Here is a 25,171-nt window from a genome sequence, read left to right as displayed (position 1 = left end):
AATCATATTCGCGACCCTGTTTAAGAACAACAAAATACTCAGAAATTGAAATTCTTTCCGATTAAATAGAATCCAATGAACGAACGAAAATAAGGACGAAAACAAACAACAAATTGATTGATTTTATGTAATCAACATAAAGAAACTGATTTGAACCTATATGCCTGTAATAACTTACCTTGTTGCAGATTAACTAAATCCTCTTGATACATGTAAATGTTTTATTTAATTGTTCACACCAATGTTGACGCTCTTTTTTCAGCATTTTTAACCACCCAGTGTTTAATTGCCTCTTTGTTTATCACAAACCGATTATCTCGATATGATCGGATACTGTCCAGACAATTACTAAGAAAACAGGGTGTCATAAACAAAGGGACCTATACTTGTATGTCTCTGTATGGGGTCATAAACCGCAGGTGTCTGGTCATTAAACACGATTTATGATACCTCCATGTCATCTCTTGGCATGTTAAGCCAAAAACTTAACAGTTGCTTTGATAAAATATTTGAACATATTTTAAAAAATAGACGTACATTTGTCCGAAATGGATGAACATGAACTATTAAGTATATATATATATATATATATATATATATATATATATATATATATATATATATATATATATATATATATATATATATATATATATATATATATATATATATATATATATATATTAGCCAGTTTAAACCAGAGACCTACGTCTCTGTTTAAACATAACAAAAAAGTGTTTAATAATAACAATACATTAAAAATATTGTGGAAAGTTACTGCTACACAATTAACGTATTTAACGGGTACTTGCAAATATAACGTTTAAATATCGTGCGTTACTGCAATGTTCGAAACATCATCGTGAAAACAAGCAATCGCGTTTGATCATAATATGTATATAAAATACTTGGGCAAAATAGATTATAGATTTATGGTATAATAAAATGCCAGAATTTTATCGCTCATTATCACTACAAAATAGTTTTCAATATACATGTACATTCAAAGACAGTTCAATTCGCAAAATATGCATGTGTTTGTTTCCATTTGAATGCTAAAATTTATTAATATTTTCATTAAATGAAAACGAAACGAAAATTCATTCAATGTAAAAGAAAGTTACAATTTCATTTGAAGATTGTAATGTATTGCGCTATTTTAAGGCTTTATTTTATAATTGATTTAATGCACCTCTTACACTAAATTTCGATCGCTAATGAAAAATAACACTATCGCATCCACACCACTTATAATTATAATAAAACTATTATAGGTTTTATTATTTTTGAAATATCTTTTATTTAAGTCTTAATCTAAAAAAGAATACGGGTATTTATAGTTTTGTATTATGAAATTGTCAGTATTTAGTCTTCCGACGACCTTTCCTCTGATACAATATTGTTATTCGCGATTTCCTCCATCAAAGTCGCAATCAATTTTCTGGGAGCCGCCATCTTGAAACGTTCGCGCCGAACTTATCGTTCAATAAGACCGAATCGGAAACGAACGATCATTGGCGAACGTTCGCTGTAACTGAACGCACTACAGGTCATTCGTAATTTGAGGCTATTAATAGATTCGGTAAAAAGTATACGCTTATTTATAGGATAAAACGATGAACATAAGTTCAACAATAACTTCAGCGATACGATAGACAAAAACCAAAAATGTTTCATAATCGCTTAAACCGAATATAACAAACAATTTCTTATAATAATAGTACGAATGACCTGTTTCGTAACTTCGTTTATGCTACTTCAGCGGGTATTTCCCGAAAACGTTCTTTTGTTCTCAACAGATAGAGGCGATCTTTTGTATCTACGGGTCCTAGCAACGCATTAGTAGAAGGTTAGTAGAAGGTTAAGCTTGTTTATATTCACAGTTCTTAATGCATAGACAGTTGGATATGAGTTCATCAATTACAACAGGCATACTATAGGCAACCTCAAAAATGCTTTATTATCGCTAAACCGAAAACAACTAAATATAACAAGAAATATCTTTTAAAAATGTAGTCGGCGTATACGCTGACTTTAAAATAAAGTTTGCAATTTACTTTTCTAAATAAATAAATACAATTAAAACAAAAGTTTAACTATTGTGTTGTGTTTTTCACTTGTAAGTTGCATATTCAACGCATGAAATGTGTGTGAGCATTGTTAAACCACGCATAAGTGTGAGTAGATAAAAAATATACTACGGGAGAGCACTTTATATGTGTCCTATTATGCATTGCTATGAGTATCTTTCTTCACTATCGAAATATATCGTATGTTGATATTTGATTTAAACGCAGTTTTCTTTCGCCACATTTAAATCATACGTCCATAGCGCCGTCATGCGAAATGGGTCTTATGCGTTTCGGCAATCGTTTGTTAAACCCAACATGTGCATTTGTGCAGTCAGGCCATAGGCGATGCTGTTCGCTATAAAATCACTCAATATGTTCTGTTTCTCCTTACCAGAAGGAGAAATAGCTGAGTGGGCTATTTATACGATGGGCGCATATGGAATAAAACCCATTTTCGCATGACGAGGGTCATTAAAATTCTCATTGCCAATTGAAAATGCCACATTTTAGAACAATGCTTTTTGATACAAAATTGAATTCAAATTAGCTAACTTGTTTATCATCGCAGCCTATCCAAAAATTTATGAATGATTTCCAGACGTGCTGACCAAGTACGTCAAACATCGTGGTATGATAATTAAACGATTTTCTCTTATCGTGACAATGTACTATTTCGATAATGATTGTTTTCTCATCTTGGAATCAAAAGCGAAATTCTGCGAGATGGATTTTAACGCGTAATTGTAACAGGGCCACAATTTGTGTCGTTTGAACGTACAGAGAGAAGTCCGGAATTCCTTACACTGAACAGTGCTACATCCTTTTAACTGAGCACATACGCAGTGATGTAGCCAGAATTTAGAGTTTGTATCTCGAATCAGCCTATGAAATATTCGAAAATATTCATGCGTGTCTGTTGGCGTTATGCAAAAGTCACTAAGATGAAAACTGAGTAAAACACTTACGCCCAAAAAGCGCATTTGTGCTCTATGCTTATGTTTAGGTCAGCGTTGTTGACACCGTGTGAACTGCTCGGGTAACAAGTAAAGCATAAAAAGCAATGTATATATACTTTTATTTCTTCATATACAAGATACGAAGATTATTGTATATTTTGAATTTGGATACGGTGTCAAAAATCAAAAGTTTTGTACACGGAATTTTCATTATGAATTTATATTCTTGGTGAGATAGTTATTCGATATTCCAAAAATATTCATTTTATATCATGGTGACTGCAAATTGTCTTTATATTGAGTTCTCATTAACATGTTCATCATACTTTCTAAAGCAGCTTTCAGAACGTCCAAAAAGCCATGTTGTTTTTATTTTGTCTAAGTTATCTCTATGAAATAATAAGGATGATAAAAAGTGCACACAAAACTCGACCGTGCGCTATGACACACACTTTATAAATTTGAATGGCGTGTCTTAATTTCAAACTTGCGATTGATTTCGAGAAAAGAATTGCTTGTTTAATTATGCAATAGCGAACATCTTCAGTGCCTTCAGCGCTTTGATTTTAATACAGAATCATGGAGTGGCTGGATGTTTCATTTGAGGAGTAGGTATTAACAACGGCACAACATGATACGAACAGCACAGTCGACATGGTAATTCACATTATTATTATATAATTAAATTCACGACTAGGCCAAAGCAAACGATCGACATTGAAAATCCATCTATAAGACGACATTTGAACTTGGCAGACGTTGTGAAATGTCTAAGTATAAACCACCCCCGGAAACCCGACATGCTGTGAGAAGTTGGACATGCTAGGAACTGCAGCCGATATATTTCAAAGAATTTCGGTAGGGTAAGTAAATCCAGTTCTATAATTGTGTAAAGGCATTTTTGAAATAAAATATATTTTGCTGCATGTAAAGGAGGTATTACCATGTATGTTAGAAAAATCCTGGTTATTAATATTCAGGATTTATTGAAATAAGGCTATTTAAAGTCGACGATGCAGGGATTTATCCCATATTTAGCACTTTATTTACAAATTTCTTTAAAGGTATGCCAGTGATAAAGTTTTTTCACCGACAATTATATTAACCAATGTCCCCGAGTAACATATCCGCCAGGGTTTCTTTAAAAAGTTCGTATTGGTGGAAAAATTCGACTTTACATACAACGTGTTGATGAAAAAATGATATGACATGGTGCTGTACAAAGATGTCAAGATATGACATGTGTGAAGTTCATTTATAAACTTAAAAGCTCACTATTACAGCTGATTTATGCCCACTCTGACGCATTGTAGATCATTTTCTTTGAACTTTGAGGTTTTATAATGATATCCGCTCTGAAGCTAATTTAATTTCCAGCTAATTTGTATCTTTTTTTATTGTTTGAAAATCATTGTAAATGTAAAGCAATTGATTCATTCAAGTAAAAATATACGTCCGGTAGGCAAACTAAACATTTATAATAATATTTTGTGCCTATAGTTCCAATTATGGGCGGTAGACTTTCATAAATGTGAACTAAATTTGGATCTATTATACACGACTTCAAGTTGACAGCTTTGCAGACATGTCCAACAATGCACGCGTGTAAATGTTTGTTTCTTTTCGTTGTGTTTGGTAGTGATATATGCAAAATGTAAACATTTATTTTCAAAACCCAATCAACGCCTCGTTCTTATGTGTATATGCATAGATAACACGCATTTTTCGTCTGATGAAGCCACAAGCCTTGAAGGAATATATTAAGCCAGATTTCAGCCAATTATAACATTTAAAACTAAGGCGTACTTTCCATTAGAGAGTAAAACGTATATATAGAGAAATCGTCAAGATTGCATTTAAATTATATAGCTATGGTCTTTTATCGCTATACTCATTAAATGACGTCCTAGTATGTGTTTTACTTTACAAGTCATTTTAAGTTTCACGTCATGGATTAACTGTATATACCGTATTGAATATTAAGTACGACGTACAGTTAGTTTGCAAGTCGCGTAACCCACTCAAGGAAATTATTAACTTACGGCTCGCGCATACATGTCGTGAATCTCTCTCACTCTGCTTCTCTCCTATGTGTCTGTCTCTGTTAGTGTCTGTCCGTACATACAAGCGCTACAATAGGGGGTTCTTTATGTCCGTTTTTCTGTACACTTGACACAATGAGGTTCATTCCATAAATAATCGCTCTAACGGGATTAACATATACTTGTGGGGTTAAAAAGATCAAAGAAACATCAAAGGAATAACACCATAATGTGCCTCTTGTTAGAACGTCCGTCCGTCCGCTCGCTCTCTCCGTTCTTTCCCGCCTCTCTCTCTTAAAATGTTTTATGCTCGAAAATATATTAACTTATTAAGCAATATTATTATAAAACATAATAATCTTAAGGGTAAATATCTTTATATGATCAATAATAACAAACATGGGGTACCTTTCGATAATTGGAACTAGTTTGTTATTATTATAAATGTTTAGATTGCCTACCGGACGTATATTTTTACCTGTATGAATCAATTGCTTTACATTTACAATGATTTTCAAACAATATAAAAAAAATATACAAATTAGCTGGAAATTAAATTAGCTTCAGAGCGGATATCATTATAAAACCTCAAAGTTCAATGAAAATGATCTACAATGCGTCAGAGTGGGCATAAATCAGATGCAATAGTGAGCTTTTAAGTTTATAAATGAACTTCACACATGTCATATCTTGACATCTTTGTACAGCACCATTTCATATCATTTTTTCATCAACACGTTGTATGTAAAGTCGAATTTTTCCACCAATACGAACTTTTTTAAGAAACCCTGGCGGATATGTTACTCGGGGATATTGGTTAATATAATTGTCGGTGAAAAAACTTTTTCACTGGCATACCTTTAAAGAAATTTGTAAATAAAGTGCTAAATATGGGATAAATCCCTGCATCGTCGACTTTAAATAGCCTTATTTCAATAAATCCTGAATATTAATCACCAGGATTTTTCTAACATACATGGTAATACCTCCTTTGCCTGCACCAAAATATATTTTATTTCAAAAATGCCTTAAAACAATTATAGAACTGGATTTACTTACCCTACCGAAATTCTTTGAAATATATCGGCTACATCTCCTAGCATGTCCAACTTCTCACAGCATGTCGGGTTTCCGCGGGTGTAAACGAGAGTCTTGACCCTTCCCTTCAAAGTACACTCGAGAGCTTAATGTCGTCGGTCTCGATAAAAATGACGTATCATCAGCTTGGTGACAATCACTTATATAAATACGTTCTTTTGGATAGAGACCGACGATAGGTTTTTATCATATGGTACTCTTTATCAAATAACAGTCGATTCTTTTAATCTCCCACTCGCTTATCTCGAAACTCTGCTTATGTCAAAGAAAATCCTATGTCCCAACTTCGATCCTTCTTTATCTTCTACAGATTTTGATTTTTACATTGTATATATCAAAGCGATTTTCTTGAAAATCGGTTATCACCAATTAATTTTGAGATGAATTTCATGTTCGTATACATGATTTTACCTGTAACGGCCGTTTGGTGTGGACAGTAGAACCTAAATGACACAAATCCGCAATTGCCTAATCACTGCATTGTTGTAAAGGTGTGGCAGTGGGTATCTGTCACAGGTTATTGTTTACTGCGTACATGACAGCCGGTAAATTTACATCGTGTTACACTACGGCTACTTTCGGTTTTCCTTTTTCTATTTACGTCTGCGGTTTTCCTCGAATGTTTATCTCCAACTCAGGATATCTTTAACTATTTTTTGTGTCCTTACAACTTCAAGATAATGAGAGTCGACTGCAAATCAAATCATATTGCATGCGTGCAATTACATAAGCATCATACTTGTAAAATTTAAGATTCCAGAAGAGGTCATTTGCCGGTCTTTACTAAATAGGCTCCACATTCACACAATTTAGAGGATACGACTTTAAAAGTGGAGTTGAATTATTGTGTGAAATATGTATTGTTTTGTTACAATGTTTCCCTACTCCTTTCATTGAAGGGTCGTTTAAATTTATAATTAACACATGCGCCCAGGCTACAATTTCAAAATACTGTTTTAATCAGATCAGTTATATTGCAGATAGCAATTTGAATGTGAAGTGCGATAATACGATGACGACAGTACGATAACGCGATAGTACGATGGCGACAATGCGATAATACGATGGCGACAGTGCGATAATATGATGGCGACAGTGCGATAGTACGATGGCGACAATGCGATTGTGCGATAAAACGATGACGACAGTGCGACAATACAATGGCGACACTGCAATAGAACGATGGCGACAATCCGACAATGCGAAAGAACTATGGCGACAATCCGACAATGCGATAGTTCGATGGCGACAATACGATCATACGATGGCGGCAGTACGATAACGCGATAGGACGATGGTGATAATGCGAAAATACGATGACGACAGTGCGAACATACGATGGCGATAGTGCGATGGCGACAATGCGATAATAAGATGACGATAACGCGACAATACGATGGCGACAGTGCGATAGTACGATGGCGACAATCCGACAATGCGATTATGCGATAGTACGATGACGAATGTGCGACAATACGATGGCGACAGTGCGATAGTTCGATGGCGACATTGTGATAATACGATGACGACAGTACGATAACGCGTTAGTACTGGAAAATGGCAGTCTGCGGTAACTGCAAACTGCATGTGCTATGTCCTGAAATGAATACAGAAACTTCGTTGAGTAACCTATACATTATATTTGTACTTCGTTTCACAACCAATACATACTCTGTGCGAAACCTATACATAACGCGACTTGTAATTTCCTTCGAAACAAAGCATTTGAATAATTAAAATACACATGTATATGTTCGTAACCTTTTTTCTTCTTTAAAATGTGTAATATACACTGAATCAAAGTAACATGTAGTTTTATTTAATTTAAGTTACAAAAATTGGCTATTTTAACAGAATAACTACCTTATGCATTGCTTCAAATCAAAATGTTTCGATTTTAGCTCAAAATAAATGTAAAAGTTGCAACTACGCGCATTTGTTATTAGTTTGTTATTGAAAATAAGTACCTACCATTACTGGATGTTCCGTTCTCTGATCTATAAATACCAGAAAAGATGAAACTATCCTGATTAAGTAGTGTATTTACACAATGTTTTCGTAGCAAAACATATATCAGACGTCGTAGAGAAACGGACTACGTTTTGACCTCGTCAACCCCCACTGTGTTCACTGTTGAGTGACGCATCGAGTGCCGCTATGAATTGTGTGTGTCGCCTTAAAAGCGGAAAAGCAGAACAGAACAGAACAGAAAGTTTATTCAAATAACCTAAACATTTCCAGTTCATCGTTACATGTACATAACTGACAATATATAAGCAATAAGCATAAGGAATAATGATATTCAACGCGACACGCTACATTTTATCTAACAAATATCGTGCAATTGTCGCTATGACAACTCGTTGAATGTTGATAAAAATGTATCAATACATGCGGCACTTAAAAATAAAAAAAAATCAAATCTCAAAACGCTATAAAAGCGCTGCTTTGTCTTAAATAATTCCGACTTTTTTATTGACTGTGACGAGCTTATAGCTTCGTTTTTGTTGACATTTTCGAATACATTAAAATAATCCAGAAGCATATAGATCCTGAAACAAGGTATAATGGTGCAATTGTCCCCATTTTCTAAACAGGATACATAGACTACTAAATGCATCTACTCATCGAAATATTACATTAGTAAATAATTTAGCTCACAAAAATCACTTACATTGTAAAATCAAATAAAGTCTTGGAGCAAGAATGATAATATATTTAACATTTTTACTCACTAAAATCCATACTACCATAAATAATACGGGCAAAAGCCCGCGAAGCGGGCGTTGACCGTTCATACATATGGAAATTTAGACATAAAATTACATAAGAATACCACATAGGGATGCGTCTAAAAAAAATTGCCACGCGACATATAGTTTCGCGATGCTATTTATGACCTTGAACAAATCAAAAACACTTTGACATATGCTAAATCACATGTTAATACATACCTCAGGAAAAATTATATCAATGACATCATAATTGTGTAGCGAATCGCACGAAATATTCTCGCATTATTTGTTTTCTACGCAACCGTTCCAGAATTTAGTCATTACTTAATTATCTCCCCTGAATACTCTTCAGTGGGTATAAACCGAAGACTGGTTCACTACATATAGTGACAGTCTTTACCAAACACAATTTAGGTGAACATAACCCGTCTTAAATATATTGCCGAATCTTAGATTTTTGTCGAATTTGTTTGCTTTGATCTTTTTGATATCTTATTGATATTATTATTCTGACAAATCACAAACGCTTGTTAAAAAATTATTTGTTTTAAACATTATAGTTGGCATCTCTATTCTTCCAGTATTCTCTCGGTATTCCAATAACGACACCCTACTGTTTATTTGTCAGAATTCGTAACGCATTTTCCATTCGCTCTCAGAAAGAAGTTTTACGTGTGATCATGAGCAATATTCTGGTAAGTTGTCGTAGTTATCCATCAGAAACACATTTATTCACAAAATGTAAAGATATTCCGATCTAACTTTTTAGTCTTTTAGCTTTAATTTTTAACGTATTTACACCTCGTCTGCTCGCACTTTACCGATATCCCGAAAGGTTACATATCACTATAATAAGTTTAGGCCTAAAACCACAAAATCCGATACCGTTGGATTTTCGTACCACAATCTTACGTAAAAAATCTTCCAGATTCGAAATCAACAAAAAACAAGACATTTATAAATTGTCTGCATTAATGATGAAATTCTAAGATATTTGTTGGTTTTCCGTTTTTAGAAAGTGTTTTGCCAAGGCAAGAGGCCATTCTATCCAGCAAAACTGACAGTTTTGGTTTATAGAAATCAACAAAGGAGGGATTCCTAAACTATCAAAATTTCCAAGCTATATACACAGTTATTATCTGTGGTGGTCTTTATTGGTTCTGTTGGTTTACTTGGATGGAACATGTGTGAACTTTTATAGAACTTTGAAAAGTCTATATCTGTCTATATATAAACAAAAATCAGCTATGGTATAATAAGATCAGATGTGCAAACAATGTCAAAGGGTTGTTAAATTAACAATTTGAAGGCAATTATGCTGAAAAAATATTAAAGTTCCCATGCAAATTAAGTCTGTATATCGACAAGTGTCTGCCAATAAATGTCAAACTAGTAATACAAAACTTACCACAAGTATGTAAAAGCACTAAGTACCTGTTGTGATCATTTTTAGTAAGATAGTGTAATTCTAAACAGTAGCAAATAACTTGTTTAGTAAATGCATAATGCAAGTAATATGATTTCCTTTCTATTGTGTAATTAATTAATTGGTTGTTACTTGTTAATCCATAATAAATGTTTTATGACTAGTAGAAAACCAGCATTGTTAATTTTGTAAAAGGTAATAAAATAACACCACTTTGTAATTTCATATACGTAAATATTATTATACTGTAGGTTGATAACAGTGTTTTAGTATTACTCATTTTGTCACTATTATTTTATGTGCAAATAAATGATGTGAAGTGTTTTGTATCTCCACACAATACCACATACCTTTTTACATATGTACTGTGGTATGTGTTATTTGAATGTTTAAATAAAAATATATGGATGATATAACATGATGCATTCTAATATTTGCATTCATATTGTAACTATAGAGCTAAGTGTATGCAGTTTAGACTGTGATTTAAGAATTGCTACAAAATGGCTAGTTTTTAGTAGCGACACAATTTAAACTATTCAACAATAGTTTGCGAAAGAAAATTAGAAACCTGCAAGATACATGTATTTATTAAATATTTTAATTGCGAAACAAATATGTTGTTATGCTGTTTCACATAATTATACATTGATAATAAATAAGAAGACAATTAGCGGTGTTAACGTTTCCCAACAGTAGAAATAAAAAGATCCTGTCAAATTTGTCAATCAAAATTGATTTGACTCATCACATGATTTTGATTATGTTAATTCAGTAACTGTATGCTAAATGCAACTGCTTTAGCAAGCTGTCAAGTTGAATTGAGACATTTGATGAAACAAACTGTTTCCTGGGTAGGACCAGTACTTAGTGTCTAAACGACGTACCATGACGTCGAAAGTCTACAAGACCTACTGGGTAGAACGAGAAATGTACTTCGACGTACAATTTTCACCGACCCTTGAGTGTTAGCCAATCAGAAGACACCTTTCTTCTGTTGCTTTTAGAGATATTTGACATTGAACCTTATTATTATTTATACCAAATTATGCGACTATCGATCGCTTACTCATACATATTGTGCGTATTTATTAAACATTATTATTATTATAATTTATACCAAATTATGCGACTATCAACCGCTAACTCATAGATATTGTGGGTATTTATTGACCTGGCGTGGCGGAATTAACCTCTGACTAATGCAAGTTATGGTCATCACAAAATACGACCGACGAGGAGGTTATTATACATTATTTATCCCGTTAAGGTTTGGCAACTGTTTGGTTACCGTTGGGAATTTCCTACACAGTAATGCGCTGGACAGTCGTGATACTCCGCCCCGCATGATCAATAAATACTCACAATATGCTGAATAATTTTTATTGTAAAAACGTAACAGTTTAATCTTCTTAAAATGTGTATATAATCTATTTCAAGGCATTAAATACTTGAAACTTCTATGTGTTTTTTTTGCCATTCTGATATTTTTATTCATTTTTTCCTAAAAAAAAAAAAATTAAACGTTTATTATGAATAAATCTGAAGGAAAAGCGGCTCAAGAGACAAATGTTTTGATTGGCTGTTCAGAAAATGTGTACGTCGAAGTACAAATATGTATGAAGAAGTACAAATTGTACTTTGACGTACACATATATACTTCGAAGTGTATTTTATATTTGTATGTCGACGTATAATTATTGTACTTCGACGTACATTTCTCTTTTTACCTTGTAGGTCTTCTTGACTTTCAACCCAAATGATACGCCATGTTATGTGTTTAGGTTTATCTTAAGAATGCTCCCACTTAAGGGATCAATACAGAGACCTCCCAGTCCCAGTGACTAAGCCAGTTAGCAGACATCCCATCCACTATACCACAGCCACCGAACCAGCTTTAAATTTCTGTGGCTAGAAAACAAAAAAATATAAGATGCTAGATCTTTAAGCTAAGAACATGTTACTCGTTTTAAGATTGATTTTTTTTGGATGCGTTACTTAATTATTCCAACAATTATACAATTTTGTCCATATATTTATTAAAAATACATGGTTATCAAAAAAGCTTAAAAAGCTTTTGCCCGTAAATAGGTAGCACCTATAATCATATTAAATCGAAGCTTTATTGCGTTTATTGATACTGGTATCCACGAAGCTTTGTGGATTAAAATTAGTACAAATATAAATAAGTTTTACGGTGTTAAAGATGGTCAAGGATATTAAATCATGCGTACAAATAATAAGGATATGTCTTATTCGGGGCTTGTTCGAGTTTCGTTAGAGGAAAATCAGGGGAGCCATTATGACCTTTATTATTTAATGTATTCATCTAGGAAATTCACGTTTGTATTAAAGGGACCTTTTCACGTTTTGGTAAATTGAAAAATAAAAAAAAATGTTTCAGATTCGCATATTTTCGTTGTAGTTATAATATATATCAGAACACAGTAATACTGGACATTTGCCATGCTCTAAAATATCCATTATATGCATCATTTGACGAATTAAACACCTGGAAATTATAAAGCGTTGCAACGCGAAACGCTTGAATAATTTGGAGAGTTCTGTTGTTGTCGCTATATTTTGTGATACTACGAGGATTGCTTATTGGCGTCGCTCTGGAGAGCGGCGACTAATATGTAATGCATTTGTTTTCGCTTATGGGAGGAGAAGTTATTTTACGGATCAATGTATATATTTTCGTTTTAAGAATATCTTGCATAGTTGTAATTTTTGTGTAAATTAGTGTAAATAAGTACTGCATTTGTGCCTATTACATTTATAACAACATGTATTGCCAATAATGCAAAGCTAATTGTTTTAATTAATAACTTAACCACAACTGATCAAAGGGGAAAGATCACAGGGACTGGGCAAATACGCGAAACTTTCTGGTTTTGTATAAAAAATAACATAATCAAAATATATTAATTTTGTGGTTTTTCTAATTTGCTTATTTAGTGGAGAATCAATGTAGTACGATATTTGACGACTATCGCGCAAGCAAGTTTATTGGAAGGCGTAGTGGTACGAAAACGTACAATGTATTAGTTTATAGCTCGGAATAGCTCAGTTGGGAGAGCGTTAGACTGTTGTTTACGCAACAATCATCTAAAGGCCCCCGGTGCAATCCCGGGTTCCGGCACGAACGGAACAGTTCGGCGGCTGACAATTTTGTTCAGTCAGGTTAATAAATATAATAAAGCTTTATTTTATGAAGACATTTTAAAATCTATTTTACTACAATTGGACATTTTTATTAAAATTAATGGATGCCGCGTGGTGACAACGTTAATTAAAATTTCTTACATCACTTAAATATCTTATAAAAAATACATGTGTTTTATATTAACAAATAAATGCAAACAACACATCTATTATCCATGTATTTTTATGGTTGTCTATCATAGGCCCTAAGTACTATCCCTACCACATATAGAGCGCGAAGTGCGACACGTATTATTGATTGTAACAATGAGTTGCGATAAAGGAAGCAGCCGCTTATCAAGGAGGAGCTGTGTCCCAGCATCCCGTTTCCCTAGAGTCATGCACTCCTCGTTTTTTTTTAAGAATTACATATAGAGCGCGAAGCGCGACACGTATTTCTATCCAGGTGGTATGGGCCCTTTAGCATTATGCGACCATTACGTCCATAGTTATCTTCCTTAGAAATTGAGAAATTTTGAAATCGTTGATCGAAGTCCAAATTTTCAACCGATTTTTCCCAAACTTGCACAGGTTTTTTTTTATCAATCAGATCCTGATTATGTCAACATTTTTCATCAGATTCTTTCCAAACTTACAGTGTCTTCATATCAATGAGCATTTTTACCTCATTTAATATGAGAAACATCGGGACAATAAGTCCAGATTTTTTTTCTATTAAATTTGACAAAATAAACATTTTCGACTTGTTTAAAAGATTTCACAACTTTCGTCTGAATCTTTCCAAACGTGTTAAGTATTTTTATATCAGTATTACTCGAACCCTATTGAAAATGATGAATATCGGAACGATAAATCTATTATGATCTTTTACTGAATTTCAAAGTATTGTGAAATGCAGCTTCTTTATGCAATTTACAGTTTTCATTCATTTTTTTTCAAACTTTTACAGTGTTTTCATATCAATAAGTACTCAACACATATCGTTAATGAGCAACGTAAGAATAAGTTCAGAATCATCTCCCTGTGAAGTTGACAAAAATATGAAATAACGCTTACAAGATGAAGCAGATTTTTTTTAAAACCTACACAGTTCTGTGCCATTAATGAAAACTGTACACGGATGCCAGTAAAAAAAGGAAACCAATGTAAATAAAATGAACTATGAAATATTTGGGGGTTACAACAAAAAATCATAGATAATGGTTATTTGGGGGTTATAACACAACATCATAAATAATGGTTATTTGGGAGTTATAACACAAAATTATAGATAATGGGTATACCAGTATTTTTTTCTATTTTGTTTAAAATATATTAACACATGCCAAAATCTGCGAAAAGGTCCCTTTAATAGTGTTTATTTAACCAAAAAAGATATACATTTATACTCATATGTATGATTAATTTGCTGATGATATTGCAATATTAACTACATATTCAGAAAGTCTGCAATTACATTTTATCTATCAATACTCGTGTTATTGGGGATAAAAATAATTTTTAACGCAACTAATATAAGATGAAATGCAACTAAGTGCTCAAACAAAATATCTCTTTTTGTTCAATCCCTAGTTGTTCAAATTATGTTTATGAATCTGAAATATGGGGAATTTACCACATTTAAAAATTAGATCAACTTCTTCTTTTGTTTAACTATGCTATGTGTACGCTCACGTACTTTTAACGCCGCTGTCTTAGGTGAATTGAGCAGATTATCTCCCCCAATTAGATGTAAACATGTGTCCTTAGTTATTGGGTTGAAATTCAGCAATACCCCGAAAGTGCAATGCAATAGAACATACGATGCAGAATGCAGCGAAGACTTTAACGATTATCGTTCCGCAAAGTAGAGTTGCATTTAGTATTGCCTCCATGACTAAATGCATTGTTACTGTAACATAGGTTTAGGATAATACAACAGACTAAGAGAATCTGTAAATTCCATGAAATGATGTTTGTACCAACTCGCACTCGTATTATCCCTATAAACATATTCAGTACATTTAAATCGTTTCTAAACAATTACTAAGTCAAAAATTTCAAAACAATATACTAAAAATATAATCTTGTGTTAAAACATAAGACGCATGTAGCACTTTATATTCTACAACCATACTTTATTTACATGTATGAGGCGATTTCACTTGATTTAAAATACTTTGCTATGTGAAAATGGTATCGGGGTTAATGAGAAATACATATTCGCTTTACAAAAATCGAGTTTGGCCGAGCGGTCTAAGGCTCTGGTTTAAGGCACCAGAGTTTCGGAGGCGTGTGTTCAAATCCCTCCGCTGCCATAGCTTTTACCAGATACGAAAAACCCCACAATGGAAATAGATCAAAAACGGGACACAAAGCATTAAAAAGCAGCAGAATATCAGGACTTTTTTCAGTAACGTTATTTTTTAATAAAGATGCATGATACTTGCGACTCGGTGTCGCGTTTATTTTTAATCGCCGTTTCTACTTCAATAGATGCATATAGGAATGTTTAGAAATCCGGCTTAAGGTTTCGAATAAAAGTATACACGTTAACGTAAAAAATCAGTTTATTTCACTTCATTGGCGTAACAAAATAATTAAAGTAAATTGCCAAAACATAATGGCAGCGGTGGGATTTGAACCCACGCCTCCGAAAAGATACTTCGGATCCATGTAAATCTTCATTTTATTTTTATGATGATTGAGTCTATCAATCCAAATGGAACACATGTTTTAAGCCTATCGATCTGAGAAGAAAACGTGTATACATGTAGTTATCTAAACTAATATTATTGGCCAATATGGGGATCCAACCCACAACATTCGCGTAATTAACACGACGCTCTAACCAACAGAGCTAACCTACGCGTTTTTATCATGTGACATCATAAAATAAAAAATAAAATATTTTATATACGTGTATTAGGCGATTTCACTTGATTAAACATACTTTGCTATGTGAAAATGGTATCGGAGTTAATGAGAAATACATATTCGCTTTCCAATAAGGTAGTGTGGCCGAGCAGTCTAAGGCGCTGGTTTTAGGCACCAGTCTCTTCGGAGGCGTGGGTTCAAATCCCACCGCTGCCATAGCTTTTACCAGATACGAAAAACATACAATGGAATTGGATCAAAAACAGGACACAAAGCATTTAAAAAGCAGCAGAAAATCAGGACTTTTTAATAACGTTATTTTTTATTATAGATGCATGATAGATTGTGCGGTGTCTCGTTTTTTTTTAAATCTCCGTTTCTACTTCAATGGATGCATAAAGGAATGTTAAGAAATCCGGCTTTAGATTTCAAATAAAAGTATACACGTTAATGTAAAAAAAATCAGTTTATTTCATTTCATTGGCGTAACAGCATAATTAAAGCAAATTGCCAAAACATAATGGCAGCGGTGGAATTTGAACTCACAACTCCAAAGAGACTGGTGCCTTAAACCAGAGCCTTAGACCGCTCGGCCACGCTACCTACCCATGTCGCTGTATCTATCATCACCTTAATACTATGAGATAACTTCATGAGTCACTTCTCGACCCGCAGCTGTCATCAGTACATATATTTATACCAATAACCGTTATACATCAACGGACCGGTTGGATTAATTAATAACAGCGTTATTCTAATAATGCGAACGTCATGGTTTCGATCCCCACATTGGCAAAATACAATTCAACCATGTATTCAGCATTTGCTATTAATTTCAGTAATCGACGATGTAGTTTAATTGCTGAAGGATTATTGAACTTAATCCACATCTCTATAAGACTGTATTTGTTTTATATACAACAAAACATATAACCATTTTAGAAACATTCTATGGAAAACCTTATACAATAAGAAATGCCAATGTCTCTTTTCAGGGGAGAAGCTATCATCACTTATAATCGGCATGCTGCTCAAGCCAAGATACTTCGGATCCATGTAAATCTTCATTTCATTTTAATGATGGTTCAGTCTATCAATGTTAGTGAAACACACGTTTTAAGCCTATCAATATGAGAAAAAAAAACGTGTATACATGTAGTTATCTAAACTAATATTATTGGCCAATATGGGGATCCAACCCACAACACTCGCGTTATTAGCACAACGCTCTAACCAATTGAGCTAACCTACCCGTTTCTATCATGTGACATCATTAAATATAAATAAATTTTTATATATGGATGATGCGATTTCGCTTGATTAAAAATACTTAGCTATGTGACAATGGTATCGGAGTTAATGAGAAATACATATTCGCTTTACAATAAGGTAGTGTGGCCGAGCGGTCTAAGGCGCTGGTTTTAGGCACCAGTCTCTTCGGAGGCGTGGGTTCAAATCCCACCGCTGCCATAGCTTTTACCAGATACGAAAAGAACACAATGAAAATGGATCAAAAACGGTACACAAAGCATTTAAAAAGCAGCAGAATATCAGGACTTTTTTAATAACGTTAATTTTTATTATAGATGCATGATAGATTGTGCGGTGTCTCGTTTTTTTTTTAAATCTCCGTTTCTACTTCGATTGATGCATATAGGAATGTTAAAAATCCGGCGTTAGGTTTCGAATAAAAGTATACACGTAAATGTTAAAAAATCAGTTTATTTCCCTTCATTTGCGTTACATCATAATTTAAGTAAATTGCCAAAACAGACTGGCAGCGGTGGGATTTTAACTCACAACTCCAAAGAGACTGGTGCCTTAAACCAGAGCCCTAGACCGCTCGCCCACGCTACCTGCCCATGCCGCTGTATCTATCATCACCTTAATAATATGAGATAACTTCATGCTCATAATGCGAACGTCGTGGGTTTGACCCACACACTGGCAAAATACAATTCAAACAAGTTTATGGCCTTTGCTTTTAATTTCATCAATCGATAATGTCGTTCAAATGCGAAAATGATTATTTACCTAAATCGTAAGATTGTATCTATGTTATAATATATGTGAACAAAATGTACGACGATCGCCGTATGAACATCCAAGAGAACCAAGCTTCTCGCCCATACTTTTAAGATGTTTGCATCGATAATTGTGAAAAACTCGTAAGAAAGTTATCATATCGTCATAAATTACAATGATCAAAAGTCATACGTATTCAAGACAGTAGATTTGCAAACGACAACTGGTCGCTTAACTCAACTAGGACAATCTGAAGCCCTTCTTATTTAACTTCGTAAGACAATTTTACGTTACGATGTTATTCTTAAAAAGGCATAATCGCGTATAACCAACTTTGATTAACAATACACTTCAGTTATTCTATTCAGTTCCTTTTAACATCTCGCACGCATTTTATTTTAGGAGCACACCAAAAATAAATGTCCATTTGTTGTGAGTTAAACATTCAGTCGTAATTAATGTTTTCCTTTGATAAGACAGGTCCTTGGAGCGTTGTGCTTATTAAGCGAGTCATGGGTACGTCTGGGCAAGCATTTTATTTGCAATATACAGTATTGAATATTTCACTTTTAATAAAGGCACTTTTTTACACAATTTAAAATATAATCAACGGTAGGTTTAGACGTTGCGGCATTATTTGACAACATGTGGACATGTTCACACTCGACAATCGGCGAATGTTCGACACATTGTACATGTGTCAAATAATACGTGTAATTTAACTTATATTCGCTGCATTGAAGCCGTAACCTCAAAATAATTATAAGGCATACGACTGTTTACACTGTCACCACGATCAAATGCTACATGAAAAAAACTGATCCAATACTGTGTTTCCATCGAAAAGCATAGCTTCAATATTTCTCAAAGTAAAAGATATAATAACAAATAAATTGTTCAATAGATTTAGAGCCTCTTTATTAATCCTAGAGCTTTGATATCGACAAACATGACAACTAATTAATATATATATTCATATTTAAACACATAAAAGGTATACTTAACTGTCTTACATGAATAATATTAAATTTTTCTTTGTTGCTTTTTGGCACATGCTTATAATACTAAAGTTTTCCAACGTTATTTACAACAATCACATAGAAAAAAAACTATAGTATATCGGATTACAATTATAAAGTTATGTGTTATCGGTCCCAACTAGTCAACGTTCATTTCAACAACCAGGGAACAAATTGCAGCAACAATTATCCATGTATTTTTATGGTTGTCTATCATAGGCCCTAAGTACTATCCCTACCACATATAGAGCGCGAAGCGCGACACGTATTATTGATTGTAACAATGAGTTGCGATAAAGGAAGCAGCCGCTTATCAAGGAGGAGCTGTGTCCCAGCATCCCGTTTCCCTAGAGTCATGCACTCCTCGGATTTTTTTTTAAGAATCACATATAGAGCGCGAAGCGCGACACGTATTTCTATCCAGGTGGTATGGGCCCTTTAGCATTATGCGACCATTACGTCCATAGTTATCTTCCTTAGAAATTGAGAAATTTTGAAATCGTTGATCGAAGTCCAAATTTTCATCCGATTGTTCCCAAACTTGCACAGGTTTTTGTATCAATCAGGACCCACCCCAAACTCTATATGAGCAATATCGGACCATAAGTCCAGAATTATGTCTCTTTGAATTTAAAAATAAAAGTGAAAAACTGCTTGGTTAGGTGATTATGTCAACATTTTTCATCAGATTCTTTCCAAACTTACAGTGTCTTCATATCAATGAGCATTTTTACCTCATTTAATATGAGAAACATCGGGACAATAAGTCCAGATTTTTTTTCTATTAAATTTGACAAAATAAACATTTTCGACTTGTTTAAAAGATTTCACAACTTTCGTCTGAATCTTTCCAAACGTGTTAAGTGTTTTTATATCAGTATTACTCGAACCCTATTGAAAATGATGAATATCGGAACGATAAATCTATTATGATCTTTTACTGAATTTCAAAGTATTGTGAAATGCAGCTTCTTTATGCAATTTACAGTTTTCATTCATTTTTTTCCAAACTTTTACAGTGTTTTCATATCAATGAGTACACAACACCTATCGTTAATGAGCAACGTAAGAATAAGTTCAGAATCATCTCCCTGTGAAGTTGACAAAAATATGAAATAACGCTTACAAGATGAAGCAGATTTTTTTTTAAACCTACACAGTTCTGTGCCATTAATGAAAACTGTACACGGGTGCCAGTAAAAAAAGGAAACCAATGTAAATAAAATGAACTATGAAATATTTGGGGGTTACAGCAAAAAATCATAGATAATGGTTATTTGGGGGTTATAACACAACATCATAAATAATGGTTATTTGGAAGTTATAACACAAAATTATAGATAATGGTTATACCAGTATTTTTTTTCTATTTTGTTTAAAATAATCGGTCAATATATTAACACATGTCAAATCTGCGAAAAGGTCCCTTTAATAGTGTTTATTTAACCAAAAGAGATACTAGTATACATATATACTTATATGTATGATTAATTTGCTGATGATATTGCAATATTAACTACATATTCAGAAAGTCTGCAATTACATTTTATCTATCAATACTCGTGTTAATGGGGATTAAAATAATTTTTAACGCAACTAATATAAGATGAAATGCAACTAAGTGCTCAAACAAAATATCTCTTTTTGAATCCCTAGTTGTTCAAATTATGTTTATGAATCTGAAATATGGGGAATTTACCACATTTAAAAATTAGATCAACTTCTTCTTTTGTTTTACTATGCTATGTGTACGCTCACGTACTTTTAACGCCGCTGTCTTAGGTGAATTTGGCAGATTATCTCCTCCAATTAGATGTAAACACGTGTCCTTAGTTATTGGGTTGAAATTCAGCAATACCCCGAAAGTGCATTGCAATAGAACATACGATGCAGAATGCAGCGAAGACTTTAACGATTATCGTTCCGCAAAGCAGAGTTGCATTTAGTATTGCCTCCATGACTAAATGCATTGTTACTGTAACATAGGTTTAGGATAATACAACAGACTAAGAGAATCTGTAAATTCCATGAAATGATGTTTGTACCAACTCGCACTCGTATTATCCCTATAAACATATTCAGTACATTTAAATCGTTTCTAAACAATTACTAAGTCAAAAATTTCAAAACAATATACTAAAAATATAATCTTGTGTTAAAACATAAGACGCATGTAGCACTTTATATTCTACAACCATACTTTATTTACATGTATGAGGCGATTTCACTTGATTTAAAATACTTTGCTATGTGAAAATGGTATCGGGGTTAATGAGAAATACATATTCGCTTTACAAAAATCGAGTTTGGCCGAGCGGCCGAAGGCGCTGGATAAGGCACCAGAGTTTCGGAGGCGTGTGTTCAAATCCCACCGCTGCCATAGCTTTTACCAGATACGAAAAAACCCACAATGGAAATAGATCAAAAACGGGACACAAAGCATTAAAAAGCAGCAGAAAATCAGGACTTTTTTCAGTAACGTCATTTTTTAATATAGATGCATGATACTTGCGACTCGGTGTCGCGTTTATTTTTAATCGCCGTTTCTACTTCAATAGATGCATATAGGAATGTTTACAAATCCGGCTTAAGGTTTCGTTAAAAGTATACACGTTAACGTAACAAAATCAGTTTATTTCACTTCATTGGCGTAACAAAATAATTAAAGTAAATTGCCAAAACATAATGGCAGCGGTGGGATTTGAACCCACGCCTCCGAAGAGACTGGTGCCTTCAACCAGCGGCCTAGGCCGCTCGGCCACGCTACCTGCCTATGTCGCATTATCTATCAAATCCTGAATCAGATGAGATAACTTCATGAGTCACTTCTCGACCCGCAGCTGTCATCAGTCATATATATTTATACCAATAACTGTTATACATCAACGGACCGGTTGGTTAATTAATTACAGTTTCATTCTAATAATGCGAACGTCATGGGTTCGACCGCCACACTGGCAAAATACAATTCAACTATGTTTACAGCATTTGCTATTAATTTCAGTAATCGATGATGTAGTTTTATAGTTGAAGGATTTTTTTAAACTAGCTCCACATCTCTATAAGACTGTATTTGTTTAATATACAACAGAACATATAACCATTAAAGTCTCTATAAAGGTGAAGATACGTAATTATTTACAGATTTTTAAATATTTTTTTCATATTTTATTTATAAAGGTTATCAAAAAACAATATATATATGCTATTGGACGTAATTATACAAAAATGAGCAATACAACTTGTTTTGAGCTCAAAATAAAGTATCCTCCAAGTCAATTGTGTTTACAAACAATCAGTTTATTTACATCGCTGTTTACTCGCGAAAGAGAAAGTGAAAGTGACTCAGGTCACCAAAAATATAACGATGACTTTAAACGTTTTCCGGTATCACTCACAAAGTAGGTCTCTTCTAAATGGTTAAAACGTTTGTAGTGATCTAATAAGTTACTTTCTGCTGGTAAAAAGTTCTTTAAATAGAATTGAAATTGAATTTTCTTTCGGCTATTTTTAGCATATGTCAACGCTCTGAGGCTACACATCACGTTAGTTGCAAAAATGTAAACATTTCTTCCGATTATGAAACGGGTTTATCTTCCATAATTCTTGACAACGTTGTACCTAAGCTGTGTTATTAGCAGTTTTTATGCAAGAGTAACTGAAATCCGGTAAAAATGAGACCAGTTGATATGCATAATAATTGGATTTGTGACCTTTATAGAGCCTTTAACGTAACATTCTATGGAAACCCTTATACAATAAGGCATGATAGTGTCTCCTTCCAGGAGAGAAGCTAACATCACTTGTAATCGGAATGCCGCGCAAGCCAAGATACTTCGGATCCATGTAAATCTTCATTTTATTTTTATGATGGTTGAGTCTATCAATCCAAATGGAACACATGTTTTAAGCCTATCGATCTGAGAAGAAAACGTGTATACATGTAGTTATCTAAACTAATATTATTGGCCAATATGGGGATCCAACCCACAACATTCGCGTAATTAACACGACGCTCTAACCAACAGAGCTAACCTACGCGTTTTTATCATGTGACATCATAGAATAAAAAATAAAATACTTTATATACGTGTATTAGGCGATTTCACTTGATTAAACATACTTTGCTATGTGAAAATGGTATCGGAGTTAATGAGAAATACATATTCGCTTTCCAATAAGGTAGTGTGGCCGAGCGGTCTAAGGCGCTGGTTTTAGGCACCAGTCTCTTCGGAGGCGTGGGTTCAAATCCCACCGCTGCCACAGCTTTTACCAGATACGAAAAACATACAATGGAATTGGATCAAAAACGGGACATAAAGCATTTAAAAAAAGCAGCAGAAAATCAGGACTTTTTAATAACGTTATTTTTTATTATAGATGCATGATAGATTGTGCGGTGTCTCGTTTTTTTTTTAAATCTCCGTTTCTACATCAATGGATGCATAAAGGAATGTTAAGAAATCCGGCTTTAGGTTTCAAATTAAAGTATACACGTTAATGTAAAAAAAAATTAGTTTATTTCACTTCATTGGCGTAACAGCATAATTAAAGCAAATTGCCAAAACACCATGGCAGCGGTGGAATTTGAACTCACAACTCCAAAGAGACTGGTGCCTTAAACCAGAGCCTTAGACCGCTCGGCCACGCTACCTACCCATGTCGCTGTATCTATCATCACCTTAATACTATGAGATAACTTCATGAGTCACTTCTCGACCCGCAGCTGTCATCAGTACATATATTTATACCAATAACCGTTATACATCAACGGACCGGTTGGATTAATTAATAACAGCGTGATTCTAATAATGCGAACGTCATGGTTTCGATCCCCACATTGGCAAAATACAATTCAACCATGTATTCAGCATTTGCTATTAATTTCAGTAATCGACGATGTAGTTTAATTGCTGAAGGATTATTGAACTTAATCCACATCTCTATAAGACTGTATTTGTTTTATATACAACAAAACATATAACCATTTAAGAAACATTCTATGGAAAACCTTATACAATAAGAAATGCAAATGTCTCTTTCCAAGGGAGAAGCTATCATCACTTATAATCGGCATGCTGTTCAAGCCAAGATACTTCGGATCCATGTAAATCTACATTTCATTTTAATGATGGTTCAGTCTATCAATGTTAGTGAAACACACGTTTTAAGCCTATCAATATGAGAAAAAAACGTGTATACATGTAGTTATCTAAACTAATATTATTGGCCAATATGGGGATCCAACTCACAACATTGGCGTTATTAGCACAACGCTCTAACCAACTGAGCTAACCTACCCGTTTCTATCATGTGACATCATTAAATATAAATAAATTTTTATACATGTATGATGCGATTTCGCTTGATTAAAAATACTTAGCTATGTGACAATGGTATCGGAGTTAATGAGAAATACATATTCGCTTTACAATAAGGTAGTGTGGCCGAGCGGTCTAAGGCGCTAGTTTTAGGCACCAGTCTCTTCGGAGGCGTGGGCTCAAATCCCACCGCTGCCATAGCTTTTACCAGATACGAAAAGAACACAATGAAAATGGATCAAAAAAGGTACACAAAGCATTTAAAAAGCAGCAGAATATCAGGACTTTTTTTAATAACGTTAATTTTTATTATAGATGCATGATAGATTGTGCGGTGTCTCGTTTTTTTTTAAATCTCCGTTTCTACTTCGATAGATGCATATAGGAATGTTAAAAATCCGGCTTTAGGTTTCGAATAAAAGTATACACGTAAATGTTAAAAAATCAGTTTAT

The 25,171-nt window shown here is 33.8% G+C and overlaps 1 protein-coding gene and 4 non-coding genes across 5 annotated transcripts in view; 4 read left to right on the top strand and 1 right to left on the bottom strand.

Annotated features, from left to right (window-relative positions):
* The window catches only part of LOC127860774 (amiloride-sensitive sodium channel subunit beta-like), a 168,072-nt gene that overhangs the window by 19,008 nt on the left and 123,893 nt on the right, over positions 1 to 25,171 (bottom strand). The window lies entirely within an intron of this gene.
* On the top strand, positions 13,387 to 13,474 carry Trnan-guu (transfer RNA asparagine (anticodon GUU)). The gene is given in 2 exon segments: positions 13,387 to 13,424; positions 13,439 to 13,474. It is a non-coding gene; the product is annotated as a tRNA-Asn (tRNA).
* On the top strand, positions 16,488 to 16,569 carry Trnal-uag (transfer RNA leucine (anticodon UAG)). The gene has a single exon. It is a non-coding gene; the product is annotated as a tRNA-Leu (tRNA).
* On the top strand, positions 17,742 to 17,823 carry Trnal-uag (transfer RNA leucine (anticodon UAG)). Its single transcript has one exon. It is a non-coding gene; the product is annotated as a tRNA-Leu (tRNA).
* On the top strand, positions 23,579 to 23,660 carry Trnal-uag (transfer RNA leucine (anticodon UAG)). The gene has a single exon. It is a non-coding gene; the product is annotated as a tRNA-Leu (tRNA).

This window comes from Dreissena polymorpha, chromosome 15, assembly GCF_020536995.1.
Source record: "Dreissena polymorpha isolate Duluth1 chromosome 15, UMN_Dpol_1.0, whole genome shotgun sequence".
Taxonomy (NCBI): domain Eukaryota; kingdom Metazoa; phylum Mollusca; class Bivalvia; order Myida; family Dreissenidae; genus Dreissena; species Dreissena polymorpha.
This window is presented reverse-complemented; position numbering and strand designations above follow the sequence as displayed.